The 14,950-nt window shown below is 46.3% G+C and overlaps 1 protein-coding gene across 1 annotated transcript in view; it reads left to right on the forward strand.

Moving 5' to 3' along the window:
- The window catches only part of LOC109275662 (O-acyltransferase like protein-like), a 66,044-nt gene that overhangs the window by 2,938 nt on the left and 48,156 nt on the right, over positions 1–14,950 (forward strand). The window lies entirely within an intron of this gene.

The following is a 14,950-nucleotide window of genomic DNA, read 5'->3' on the forward strand; positions in this document are numbered from 1 at the left end:
GATTGCTGGCCTCCTCCTCCGGGTTAATCGGTTTTTTCCTCTCAGTTGTCTTTCTCCTCGAGCACTAGGGCATTATCTGCCTTCCTCCTTAAATGCATCTGTTTCTAATTCCGAGACGGTCCCCTGTCTGGGATGCCCTACCTCCACGGTGATCACTCCCCTCTCTCTTCCCCTTTCTCTCTCTACCTGACCACGTGCATCTTTCCATTTGTGCCTTCCCTCATCGTACTTTGGGGGTACATGAGGCACATTTTAGAGACAGGCCGTTGGCCCACAGACATTGTGCTAAGCTGGCGGTCCTGACATCTGAGCTCTCATCTGTGGAGGCCAGTAACCAGCCGTGTGCTTAGTCTCGCCCAAGCGACGTTACTTTGCTATTTTTTTTCACGGTTTATTTATTTTTGAGAGAGAGGAGGGGAAGGGGGAGAGGGAGAGGGGCAGAGAGAGAGGGGGACAGAGGATCTAAAGCAGGCTCTGCGCTGACAGCAGAAAGCCTGATGCGGACTGGGACCCATGAACCAAGCGCTCACGACCTGAGTTGAAGTCGGACGCTCAACCCACTGAACCACCCAGGCGCCCCCCCCCTGTGCCAGACTAGACTGTCCTCACCTGTGACATGGAGAGGCTGTGTGTCCCAAACTCTGGCAATCGGCAGCAGCTTTAAAAATGTTTTGATTCCCACCCCCAGTCTGCACTGGCTTCCAAGAGCCATTTGTGAAATTTTCGAGCCGGTTGTCAGACGCGGTTACTTGTAAGGGTTGAATCACTTCAGGTGCCAAGTAAATGAATTACGTTAAGAACAAAAGTAACGCGTACTCAAAGTTCACCGCTTCCTGATTGCCTTACTACACTTCACAATTATCCTCGCTCTTGAAGATGCTTGCACCTGCTGTGCTCGTGTGGCGGGAACGTGCTGCTACGCTAAGGCCCATCGTCTGCCAAACTCACGTTCAGGAGCTTCAGGCTGGGGGCTAGTCAACTGTGGCTGAAGTATATTCACTCCAGAAGTTGGCAGACTTGTCCAGAAGTCAAGTCAGGGCTTGCTCTAGCGTTTTTGTTGACCGTCTGGGCTTAAGAAATTGGTGGAGATAAGGTCACAAGTGCACGTTCAACTTAAAAACGTGTCATGTCTGTGCCGTCACGTTGTAAATAGCACTTGAAAACTGTCACCCGATGCAGCAAAAACACTGCTCACGTCATTGACAATGGAGTGAAGTTCTGACATACATCGTTCTGGTTTCACATCCGTATTACTCATTCGTGCGGACAAAAAGATCACCCAATATTCATGTCCGGACTATACTCATTGGTCAACGGAAACCACAGGTTGGCTACAGGTACTAGAGTTTGGCAAACGTCAGTGAGAGTCAATGGGCTGTATGTGGAATTAATAATAAGGCGTATTGTTGATTTCATTGTTATTTGGACTTTATTTGGAATTATTGGAATTCCAATAATTTGGAGTTATTTGGTGTGTTATGGGCTGAACCCCCCAAATTCATGTGGTGAAGTCCTAACCCCAGTACTTTGTTTTTAAATGTGACTCTAGGGGAACCTGGGTGGCTCAGTCGGTTAAGCATCCCCCTCTCGATTTCAGCTCAGGTCATGATCTCACGGTCGGGGGATCAAGCCCTGCGTGGGGCTCTGTGCTGATAGCGTGGAGCCTGCTTGGGATTCTCTCTCTCCCTCTCTGTCTGCCCCTCTCTGCCCACCTCTCAATAAGTAACTAAACTTTAGAATGTGACTCTATTTGGAGGTAGGTCTTTAAGGAGGCCATAGATGAGGTGAAATGAGGTGATGAGAGTGGGCTCTAATCCCATCTGACTGTTTCCCTTATGTAAAGAGGAGCTGAAAACACAGACCCCCCCCCCCCAGAAGGGCCAAGTGAAGATTTTAGGGAGAAGACAGCCCTCTACAAGTCAAGGTGAGAGACCTTAGAAGAAACCAACCCTGTGGAGACCTTGATCTTGAACTTCTGACTCCAGGACTGTGAGGAAATCCATTTCCATTGTTTAAGCCGCCTCACCTGTAGGACTTTGTCATGGCAGCCAGAGCAAATTAATACAGTGCGCCACACATCTTTTGTATCGGCATAACTTATAATAATCTCTCTATATGATATACGGACACATTCTCATTTGGGGTAGACAGCCCTTTATGAGACATCTACCACCGCTGCTGGAGCCCCTACCCCACTGCTAGCTGAGCCTCTAGGAGCTGGACCTAAGAATCTAAATTTCAAAGAAGCTTCTTGTGTGATTCTGATAATTGTGATGACTGGCTGAAAATCGGGATGTCAATTTTACCGGTAATTACTGGCAAAAACTTAAGTCAGACAAGTTCCCAAAAGTAGACACCAAAACCAACCCCCCACCCCCACCCCCAGATTAGTTTGTGAGGGCCGCTGTAACGAAGTACCACAAACTGGGGGGCCTAGACAAGAGAAATTAATTTTCTCACAGTTCTGGAGGCTGCAAGTTCAGGATCAAGGTACCGGTAGGGTTGGTTTCCTCGGAGACTTCCGTCCTTGCCTGGCAGATGGCTGATGACACCTTCTCTCTGGTGTCACTCTGTGGGTCCAAATATCCTTTTATATGGACACCGACTGTGCAGAGCCTGACGTGGGGCTTGAACTCACGAACCTGGAGTTCGTGACTTGAGCTGGGACCAAGAGTCAGATGCTTAACCAGCTGAGCCACCCAGGCAGCCCTTAATCACTTTTTTTTTTTTTTTTAACATTTATTTATTTTTGAGACAGAGAGAGACAGAGCATGAGCAGGGGAGGGGCAGAGAGAGAGGGAGACGCAGAATCCGAAACAGGCTCCAGGCTCTGAGCGGTCAGCACAGAGCCCGACGCGGGGCTAGAACTCACAGACCACGAGATCATGACCTGAGCCGAAGTCGGACGCTTAACCGACCGAGCCACCCAGGCGCCCCATTAATCACCTTTTTAAAAGGCCCTATCTCCAAGGATAGTCACAGGCTGAGATACTGAGGCTTAGTGCAGTAACAAATGAATACTGGGGGAAACACAGTTCAACCCATAAAGCTCCGTAAAGCCCATTTTGGACTTCCAAACTCCAGAACTGTTGGATAATACACTTATGTTGTTTGAAGCCACAAAGTTCTGGTAATGTGTTCCAGCGGCTGTAGGAAACTCATACAAATGTGCAGGAAGCTCACTGTCACTGGTTTGGCCACACAGCTCGGTCACCACTTTCTGTTCTATGCCCCCCATACCTCCTTGTTTTTCTTGCTGTGTTTTAAATATTGGACCATAGTATGGAATGGTGCATTTATAGAATTTAGTGAATATGTGATCCCTACTAATTTAGCATTAATTTATTTAGAGCTATATCTACATATCCATATATCCCTTTGGGTTGTTCTACTCGGGGACTTCTTTTGGCTTTATATATGTTCTAGAATAGTGATTTCATGTCTCTTGTCTGAATATCTTGTCCTGTCCTGTCTTTTCTCTGGAGGAAGGGCGCCTGGAAGCAAAGGCCTGTGGTTTACGCCCTTTTATATAGGCGCTTGTTATATACGTGTATAATTTAATGAAAAGATGACCAGAATACATAATGGAAGCTCTATTAAAAGGAGATATTGAAGTCATATTCTGGTTCTTTGGTCCTAGTAGACACCTGGTTGGCTATTTCCACAGGTCTTTTGCCATGGCCCAGCAGGTTGTCTGATTCTCCATATAAGGAGATGGGATCCCATCTCTTTGTAAACTTTTCACACCTTCCCCGAACGCACGGCTGCTCCCCAGGCCCACGGCGTCCCCTGCCAGGTGACACAAGCATCTTTGGCTTGGATTAGAATACCCATTTGGGGAGTGTTGTGGGTCGAGCTGTGTCCTCCAAGAAGACCTGTTGATATCCTCACCCCTGGTACCTGTGAACGTGATCCTATTTGGAAATAGGGTCTTTGTAGATGGGATCAACTTAGAACGAGATCATGCTGGGTCAGGGAGCGCCCTAAGATAACGGCCGGTGTCCTTGTGAGAGGGAAATTCACACACAGAGAGCCACAGGGACAATTGCCGAATGACAGAGGCAGAGATCGGAGTGATGGACGCATCTACAAACCAAGGAACACTAAAGATTGCCAGCAACCGCCAGAAGTCGGGAGAGAGGCAGGAACAGATTCTCCCTCAGAGTCTCCAAAAGGAACCAACCCTGCTGACCCCTTGACTCCAGACTTCTGGTCTCCGGAACGGTGCACAATACATTTCTCTGGGTATAAGTCACCCAGTTGGTGGAAATTAGGACGGCACCAGGATACGAACACAGAAAGCGATGGGCCCCCAAACACACCCTCCAGAATAAAAAAAAAAAAAAAAGCATGCATCTATTTCTGAGATGAAAAACAAAACAAACAAAACAAGCTGTCTCAGGTAGGTCCTGGAACTCATTTTCTTTGACATGTACCGGGCCGACCCACGGCCGTTTCATTCAATCCACCCGGACCCTTTGTAACACCGTCTGCGGCAGAGGCCCTTCGGGGGGGGCTATTTCTACGGAATCCAAACTGTGCTCGGCATATGGAGACCCTCCTGGGTTCACGTGATGTCTGCGTGTTCCTGCACTTTATCCCTCAGGGACAGAGTCGGGGAGGGGGGGCCTCTGGCTCCCAAGCAGTCTGCAGGGCTTTTCATTTCCTGTTTTCTCTAATCTCATAACATCCTTGAAATCGTCCACAAGCAGCTGCTTGTGCTTTAGCCATGTTTAACCCTTCAAGTCCCTTCTCCCTGGTCCCTGTGTCACGCTTCTCAGGCCACCCTGCTGGCGGGGTCCCTGGGCTTCTTCCCCTGACCGCTGACTCCCTTTGGCTTCATCTTTTTCCTCTTGGAGCGGTTATTTCACGTCTCCTCCGTGTGTCTCGTCTTCTCTCCTGGAAGGCAAGGCTCGGGGTTCACACCCAGTTCCAGGAGGCAGTCTGTAGGGAGGCACTCACTGGGCTAGCCGGTCACTGGCTCGAGCTGAGCCTCTGTTCTCTTGTCATCATGGGGGGACTGACCGTCCACGTGATTTGGGTTCTCAGACGTGGCCTGTCGTCTCATCCGCCTGTCGGTGCGGAGGGCATTTTACTCACGGTCAGCCCCTCCACCGGTGCTAGAGCCAGGGACAGGAAAGATGCCGAAACAAAGAAAGTCTTAGAAAAAGGGTGACACGGCGGGTTTCACTGAGATCTCTAGGGTAGCTGGGTTTCAGACACATCCATGCTGGGGCAGACTGAAACGCGGGCCCCCCAAGGACATTGACGTTCTAGTCCCTGGGACCTGTGAATGTTAGAAACTGGTCCTTGCCCACTTGAGATGGGGAGATTATCCTGGATTATCCAGATGGGCCCTAAATGCACTCACGTGTGCTCTTAGAAGTGGGGGACAGAGCGCAGAGGAGGAGGTGATGTGACCATAGAGGCAGACATCGGGGTGATGTGGCCATAAGCCAAGGGCTGCCAGCAGCCATTAGAAGCTGGAAGGGGAAAGAAGAGATTCTCTCCTGGAGCCTCCGGAAGGAGTGTGGCCCTGCTGACATCTTGAATTCTGCCCAGGGATACTGATTTTGGACTTCTGGCCTCCCAAGCTGTGAGAGAACAAATATCTGTGGTTTTAAGCCACCAAGTTTGTGGGCATTTGTAATAGCAGTCACAGGAAGCTAATACACCTGCTATTCTTGTTCTCCAAGATGAATAGCTGACCAGACGCAAGGGGGACTTCCAGAAGCTGTTTGTAAACAGCTGCTTTAGGAACTTTGGATATCAGATCGGTAGCACGTTCAGATCTCTTTCTCATTAACAAGGAGATCCTGGCAACAGAGAGCTAGCATTTTATGTGTATGCCCTGTATCATTAGCCACAGTGCAAGGGCTATTCGATTCTGGTTTTTAAAATTCTCCAACGTAACGCAGCAATCTGGTAGGTGCTTCATAAATATTTGCTGTTAAAGCGGTAGATGACGATTGCTTTCAAGGTTTATTTGTGGCTTAGCATTCTAGAATCTTCTGCCGCCTTCAGCTTCATGGTATAAGTGCAGCCATATTTTAAAATATAAGACCACTGACCAGGGTCTGTCTTTCCTCTGTTCAAACCCAGAATGAATCAGCTCTGCATTTTGACGTCCACATAGCATCACCACCACGTGAGAAGGCAAATTTGTCTGCCGGTTGGTCCAGCAGAATTGAAACGAGTTGTTTTTCATCTTTGGGAAATGAAACCATGGCACGGCTACCGTGCGATTTGAAGTAGCAGGTGGGATTAATCGTTAGTTTATTCTATCCCTCCCTCCCGAGACAATCACGATGTATTTTTATTTGGATGGGACCAAAGGCCCAGCGTCTCTGGTTCCTGACAAAAACCGATTAAGCAGTTAGAGGGCAAATTGTCCATTTGAGTTCATAATCAGAAAGGAAGCAAATGCAACTGAAACTTTGCATAGCATACAAAATAACCTTGGCCGGAACGCCATAAATCCAATCAGTTTACAAGGCAGAACACCAACTGGAAAAAAAAACAAAAGAAAGTGGAATTTAATCTTCTCAAGCGGATTAATTGGGTATACCTCTACATTTGTCCTTTAGAGTCTTATCTGGGTAAAGTCAGGCTCAGTATCGACACCTCTCTTGTTTTTATCTCCTCTGACCCTTTTAGTTCCAGATCCTTAAACTTCAGGCCGCAGCATTTGGGATGCTCAGTGATAGAGAAGGGGATTGGGGAATCAGCTAGCTTATCTATAATAAATACATCTGGTTTTTTAAATGGTCGTTGGTTTTCTTGACACACAGAGGACTTCAAAATACGTTCATTCATGGAGCTGGATTTTGGGCATTCGAATTTAATTTTTTCAACGTTTAATTCAATCCAGCAAATGTTTTATCGAACTGCTCCTCTGAGATATCCATTAATGGCAACATGACCCCTCCCACACAGCGGGGACAGACAGGTGAACCATTAAACGCCTTTTGGTGTGATACACTAAGCAGGAGTCTGGACTGCTTCCTGGGGGGAGACCATCCTCCCTCTGAGACGCAAGGGATGATTCAGCATTTGCCAGGCAGACAGGAAGGAAGGACATTCCAGGCAGAAAAACAGACAAGTGCAGGCCTGGTGCATTCTGTATAAAGGAGCAGCGGAAATGGGTGTGGGCGTGGGAGGGTGAGCCCGGAGAGGCAGGTCCGGTCACGAAGGGCCTTTTAAGCCACCCTCAGGAGTCGGGAATTAATCCTAAAGATCAGAGCAGTGGAGCCTGCCTGCACAGAGCATCACCTGGGAAAGCTTTAAAAACAACCAATGCCCAAGATCCACCCTGACCTGTTAAGCCACTCTTTGCGAGGGTAGAACCTGGGTCTTATTATTTTTTAAAGATGCCCCAGGGGATTCTCATGTCGGCCCAGGGTTGGGAATCACAGCTGTAGATAAGAGGTCTGCCGTTTTCCCTCTAAAGGACCAGATGGCGAATATTTCAGGTTTGTGGGCCACATAGCCTCTGTCACAACTGCTGAACTCTGTATCTAGAAGGCAGCGTTAACAACACGTAAGCGAATGAGGTGGCTGTATTCCTATAAAATTTTACGTACAAAAACAGGGCCACAGAGTGCCAACTCCTACTCCAGACGATGAAATAAATACCACTGAAGAATTTTTTCAACAAATATATTGATTTTAAAACTTTGTTTACATATACTGTATTTCCTAAATAATATATGAATCTATTCTTCCTGTAAAGGAATCGAAATAATACGGAGCTTCATTATTTTTTGTTCCCTCCTTTAATTCTTAGTCCCCTTCCTGGATGATAGCTCTTAGCAATGAATGTATATCCTTCTAGAACTCTCCAGAACTTTCTCCTTGCAGTTTTGTGTATGTAAGCCTGCAGAGATGTTGTTTTGTTTTATAAAATTGAAAAATATATTTGTTGTTCTTGAACTTTTTATTATTATTTTTTTAAATTTTGAACCTTTTTTGAAACTTTTTTTAAAATCGAGTTTATTCATTTATTTTGAGAGGAAAAGAGAGCCTGCGCAGGGGCGGGGCAGACAGAGAGGAAGAGAGAGAATCCCAAACAGGCTCTGCACTATCAGCACAGAGTCTGACTTGGGGCTCGAACTCACGAACCACGAGACCATGACGTGAGCTGAAATCAAGAGGCGGACGCTAAACCGACTGAGCCACCTTCAACTTTCCCCCCCCACGGAATAGTATGTCTTGGGGCGTTTCCCATAGCAACAAATACAGATCTACCTCATCTTAGTCGTCGCAGAGCATTATAGAATATGAAAGTACCATAGCTCATACAACCTTCTCCCGATAGAGGTTGAACTACTTGGCATTGCTGACATTAAACTCTTTTTGTCCCATGCGATGGCATTTTCACGTGGCTCCCCCTAATAGTTTGTGTCTACTTTTTTGCCCCGAGAGGCCTTACTGCTACAACCATCTTGCAATCGCGTGTTCACATATGTTTCCCCGGGGGCAGATTCTGAGACGTTGAATTGCTGGGTCCCTGGGGAGATCAGTTAGGAAGGAGTCTTTGGTTAAACCACAAACACCAACTCTGGCAAGCTTCCGCAGAGAGGGGAGTTTACTGGCCGACTACGGGGCAGCTCACAGGGTGGAGAAGGGGGCCAGCCATCTGCTGGGCCCAGAACTGGTCTCTAGAGCAGTCAGGTCCAGTCTCCATGGCGGTCGGTGCCCATTCTTCAGCCCCCCAGCCCACTACCAGTAGATGAACGAGGCCCAAGCTTTGATCTGGGCCTTGACTCACTCACTCTGCACGAGTCCTGGGAGAGGGTTGACCTCCTGTCACAGAGAGTGGGAGGGCAGAGTGATAGCAGCTTCCAAGGACCCCGTCAGCCTCTGTAGTGACAGGAGAAAGCACCTTGGTTTTCTGTCAGGACTGCATTAGGTTGGGGAGTGGTAATTCTCCCACATCCAGGTGCTGTTAGGAGGGAGAATAGCTTTTAAGAGGCCAAATCGAGAGACCTATTTCTTCACATTCTCACTAACAGTAATTATATCAACCTCATCATTTTGTAGCCATTCGATGGGTAGAAAAGAATGAGGTCTAATTGTGGCTTACTGGTGAGACCAAACAACTTTCGCATATTTATCGGTTACTTGGATTTCCTTCTCTAAGACTTGCCTGTTTATAGCCTTTGCAAATCATAAATTAGTTTCTTTGACTTTTAAAAAATTACTGATTTATAAGGGTTCTCTATATAATCTGAAAACATCCTTTGTCCAAGTTATTGATCCAGTAAATATGTCCTTTTCTGAGAGTTACCTTTTAACTTTGTTCATAGTGCCTGGGAACAATTTTCTTTTTAGTGTTTATTATTTGAGAGAGAGAGAGAGAGAGACAGAGACAGAGAGCAAGCAGGGAAGGGGCAGAGAGAGAGGGAGACACAGAATCCGAAGCAGGCTCCAGGCTCTGAGCTGTCCACACAGAACCCGATGTGGGGCTCGAACTCATGAACCGTGACGTCATGATCTGAGCCGAAGTCGGCCACCTAACCGACCTAGCTACCCAGGTGCCCCTGTAGTGCCTGGGAACAATTACAGGGAGGGGAGGGACATGGTCAGTCTTGTCATTCAGGCAGTTTAGCTTAAAAGATGGTTACTGGCTACAAATGGCCGAGTGGATCGCCATCTGTAAGGTTCTGAGTGTGGTCAGAGATAGAGTCGCCCCCAGAAGAGGCAACAGCCTGGAATCCTTAGCACCATTTAAAAGAGGCCAGTAAGGGGCGCCTGGGTGGCTCAGTCGGTTAAGTGTCCGATTTCAGCTCGGGTCATGATTTTACGGTTCATGGGTTCGAGCCCCACGTCAGGCTCTGTGCTGAGAGCCCGGAGCCTGGAGCCTGCTTCGGATTCTGTGTCTCCCTCTCTCTCTGCCCCTCCCCCACTTGCACTCTGTCTCTCTCTCAAAAATAAATAAACATTAAAAAAAAAGATTAAAAAAGAATAAAAGAGGCCAGTGAAACAGACACCTGCCGGCTGAGCCCAAGTGGCCTGAACGACAGACCTGCCCAGAAGAGTCAGGAGTTTGCGGCGGAAGTCAGGTTCCCCCGGATTGCTCATCAAGGACTGTTTGCCCAGTTATGGCCAGGAGGTTTTCAAAATGACATATCATTAAAAAAAAAAAAAAAAAAGCATACATGTAAGCACAATGCAGTTTCTTCCCCCCGATTTTTAGGTTAACTCGCAGGAATCCCATTATGAGTGAAGACAAAGACCAAAATGCCAGAAGAGATGAGTCATTTGCCAACCCGTTTGTGGACTTTTCTCCCTGCTCGTTCCAAAGAATGTCGCTGCCTTCAGTTGTATATGAGAACGTATAGACCAAACTGACCAAAAAACCCAGGGTATTTCTGCGTGCGATGGGTTCCGATCAGGATGGATTTGAATACGTAGCCCTGCTCCTTACTAGCCGGTTGAAGCGCCCGGCTCTGCTTCTCGTGAGCGATTCAAAAGGGGTAGATGTATGTTGCTGTTTCCGTTATTTACCACGTCTGTGCCTCAGGTGTCCAATCTGTAAAATGGAGATTAAAACAGTTATTCGTAATCCCGTAGGATTGTGCGAGGGGTATGTGAGACAGTGGACAGAAAGCACTCACAACAGCGCCTGGCACGTAATAGACTCCCCCTGTTGGTCTTGTCAGCACACTGCGTGGTTTTGGCCGCGTAGGTCATGCCAGGAGGTTTTAAGGGAACGGGATCAACCGGACCGTATTAATCACACTGAAAAGAAAACCCAGCTGTATCCTGTTTACTATATTCTTGAAGCTACTGACAGCGAATTGAACAAATTTGTGTACTACGTGAAGCTGAATTATTGGAATGGCTGGGTCATCAAAGGTTGAAACTAAACACAATGAATACAGTCTGAGAGCTAGCGGAAAATACTGGTAATACCAAGTATGAATAAGAAATCGTACAGTCAAGAGAGATTGGTGGAGGAAAAAGAGTTGAACTGGATGAACAGCACAGTGGATGGGGTAAATAGTAAGGTAGGTGGGGGCCGAGGAACACGAGGGGCTGGATAGATCCATTTAAGAGAACTCTCTCTCCAAGCGTAGCCGGAAAGGATAAAGAGCTGGGAAAGAAAACGGTAAGAGATTTTGCGGCCAGAAGTGCCGTCAGAAGGAGAAATACAACAAAACAAGCAGAAGGAAGGGGATATCGAGCAAATGGTAGTGGTATTTTCTCCAGAATGAAGAAAAGAGAAGAGGTCAGATTGGCGTGGTTTATAGAACACCAAACCAGACTGATGAAGAAAATTCACATCGGACTACAATACAGGTCAGGACAGACCCAAAACTAAGAACATGAACAACAACGAGGAAACTGGAAACATTTCCAGAAAGAAAGATAGTCAGACACCGGACAAAAGCAGAACTAACAGAGAAATCCTACGTGAATGGAAACCCAGTAACATTTACTGGAGAATCCTTAGTGACAAAAAGACACAATAATGGAAGGTTAACAGCAAACACTCACAAAGCACTTAAAACTCTGGATGACAATGAGAGCACCAGCTGTCAGAATCAAAAATTCAAAAGATGTAAAAGCTGCCCAACACTTACTTTTTAAAACACCTTTTTTTAAAAAAAAAAATAATGATGGATTTACAGAAAGTTGCTCAGATGGCACAAAGTGTATCAATTGTACCTGCAGGTTTTAATTTACGGAGGTGACTGAGTGCCAACATCGAGAGGTCAATGCCCTTGAAAGATTTGTATTATGTTTCCCACGATGGGGGCCTGCCACGCTGCGGGGGCCACGTGGGGAAGCATTTGCTGTCTCTGAGAATAGGCTAGCCCTAGAAATGGCCAGGGAGGCCATAAATGTCAGAGCATCACAAATATAGAAGAAAGGAAAATATAGTTAATACAGATATTGGCCCCATGATGAAGGGATGCCAAATGAAAAAACCCAGAATCTACGAACACAGAATAAGAGGGGTCCCCTATCTTCCATTCACTTCTCCCAGATGGTTGCATCGAACATAATCCTAGTACACTATAAAAAAAAAATCACCATTGGTACAATGCGTGTGTATAGCTCTATGCCATTTTAGCGATGTGTAGATTTCGTAGCCCACATCACGGTCAAGACCCAGAACTTTCCATCACCACCAAGATCTGCTTTGTGTTGCCACCTTACGGGTGTGCACAACCCCTCCCTCCGCTGTCACCGACCCCTGGCAACCAGTATTAATTATGGTTGTTCCAGAAAATAAAAAGGGCGAAAGTTGTGTACCACGCTTTATAAATTCGATCATAGCTTTGATTCCAAAACGAGAAAAGGACCAAAAAAAAAAAAAATGTGGCCTAAGAATTGATGAGGAAGAAATACGACTGAGAAACTAATCAGAACGCTCAGCATATGGGCCAGAGACCAGAAGCAGTTATAAAAATCTGTAGCATTTTTCCACACCTGCAACAATCAATTGGAAAATATATTTGAAAATAAAACACCAAGAAAAATAGCCAACTCTACACTATCTGGGAATTGTTTATATAATCTGTTTTCAGATGACCAAGGAAAAAATGTAAAATTTTAAGTAAGGATGCAAAAGAGCTGGGGTAAATTGTCTGACATCCAATGATGGCTTAACACAAAAATGATGTCGGGGCGCCTGGGTGGCTCAGTCAGTTAAGCGTCCGATTTCGGCTCAGGTCTTGATGTCACGGTTCATGGGTTCGAGCCCCACATCAGGCTCTCTGCTGTCAGCGCAGAGCCCGCTTCAGATCCTCTGTCCCCCTTTCTCTTTGCCCCTCCCCCACTCATTCTCTCTCTCAAAAATAAACATTTAAAAGAAAAAAAATGATGTTAACTTCCCCCATATGTCAATGAATTTGAAGCAATTTCAGTCACTATTCTAGTTGGATGTTTCGAGGGGCTCAATAAACGTTTCCTGAATTTTTTCTGAATACAAACTTTCTGAAATTTGTATGAGTGCTTAACGGTGTGCAAATTAACTAGTTCAACTTTGAAAAGAAAACCAAAGGCGGAATACTCAAAATACTACAAATCCATAATAATAAAAACCACATGGTTATTATTTATTTATTTATTATTGGCTGCATAGGCTTGTGACCTCTGCAGTCACATAGGACCCCCACTTAAGTGGGCCCCATGCTTGCTTTCAGTGCGATTTTCTGTCACTGTCTCGAAATTCTTAATAATTTTTTTTTTAATTTTTTTAACGTTTATTTATTTTTGAGACAGAGAGAGACAGAGCATGAACGGGGGAGGGTCAGAGAAAGGGGGACACAGAATCCGAAGCAGGCTCCAGGCTCTGAGCTGTCAGCACAGAGCCCGATGCGGGACTCGAACTCATGGACCGCGAGATCATGACCTGAGCCGAAGTCGACCGCTTAACTGACTGAGCCACCCAGGCGCCCCTCGAAATTCTTAATAATTTTTAAACAAGAACCCTGCACTTCGTTTTGCATTAGCTTTGCCAACCATGTGGCCCATCTCGGGAACAAAGATGGTTCAAAGACCAGGACAGTAAGTACGGGCTCCAAAGAATGGATTTCTGTCCGGCAAACGACACCAGGGATAAGGAACTGACAGATAACTGAAACTAAATGCCTTCAATGACTCAGGTAGACGAGGACCGATATAGAGAATAACCAGGAACTCTTGCAAAGCAAAGAGCGAATCCGTTAAAAACGGGCAAAGGGTTGCAAGCGGAAAACAGAAGAGAACACTTAAATGGCCGGCTGACCAACAAAAACATCCCAACTGATTTGCAATCAGAGAAATGAAAGGTGCAACAATCGGATGGCATTTTACATCCATTAATTGCCAAAAATGAGAAAGCTGGAGCAGGCAACGAAGCAGGAATCAGCATCCACCCGGAGGGTGTCCTGGGGCAGCCACTCTGGAGCACAGGCTGGTGGGAATTACCAGTATGGGTTTACCTTGTGACCCGGCAACCCCACTCACAGGTGCGTGTATGTGAGCTAAAGCCTCACGTAGGTCGGTATGGGGACGCTCTGGGTGCTTCTGTGGGTCGGAGGCCGTCTGTGTCCATCACCCAGGGAACAGCTAAGTGTGAGATGTTGATGAATTATTACGGGTGGTGAGGAGGTCTGGACTAGGTGAGCGCAGTAACGCCGTAAGGAGAACAAGAAACACCTCAAACGTAGCACAGCACGACCCGTGTAGAAACAGATCTGAAGCACAAAGTCACGTATATAAATTACAAATACATTTGCACAAAATGAGGACACCTACGAATAAAAGCACAGACATCAAGCGTACGGGGGTAGGGGTAACAGGGAAGGGAGAGAGGGAAAAAATGAAAGGAAGTGGATTATTTAAAATGAAGGACACGAGGACCTACAAGGACGTACATGAACATAAACAATTTAAATGAAAGAAGTGCTTTGCAGGACCAGGGTGAAGAGTATCATTAACTGTGCGGCTGATGACTGCACCGTTCTGCTCTTGAGGGTAAAAACAAACAAACCAACAAAATGAACTGTCTAAGGTCCCACAAAACTGGATAAAAAATTTTAAAGACTGAATATTGTCTCTTGGCTGTATGGGGGTGGGGGAGGGAGAAAGAAAAGCTACTGATTTTTAGCCATGTCTTTTTACTCCCTCAAAGCATGTATTATTTATTTATTTATTTATTTATTTATTTATTTATTTATTTTTATTTTTTAATTTTTAATGTTTATTTTTGAGAGAGAGAGAGAGAGAGAGAGAGCACGAGCCGGGGAGGGGGCAGAGAGAGAGAGGGAGACACGGAATCCGAAGCAGGCTCCAGGCTCCGAGCTGTCCGCACAAACCATGAGATCGCGACCTGAGCTGAAGTCGGATGCCCAACCCACTGGGCCACCCGGGCGCCCCAAAGCATCTATTATTTAAAAGAATTCAAATTCTTAATTTTTTTTCAGCAGCAGACCAGGCGACCCACATGAGAACC

This window comes from Panthera pardus, unplaced genomic scaffold (assembly GCF_024362965.1).
Source record: "Panthera pardus isolate Hobbes unplaced genomic scaffold, ASM2436296v1 HiC_scaffold_15, whole genome shotgun sequence".
Lineage (NCBI taxonomy): Eukaryota > Metazoa > Chordata > Mammalia > Carnivora > Felidae > Panthera > Panthera pardus.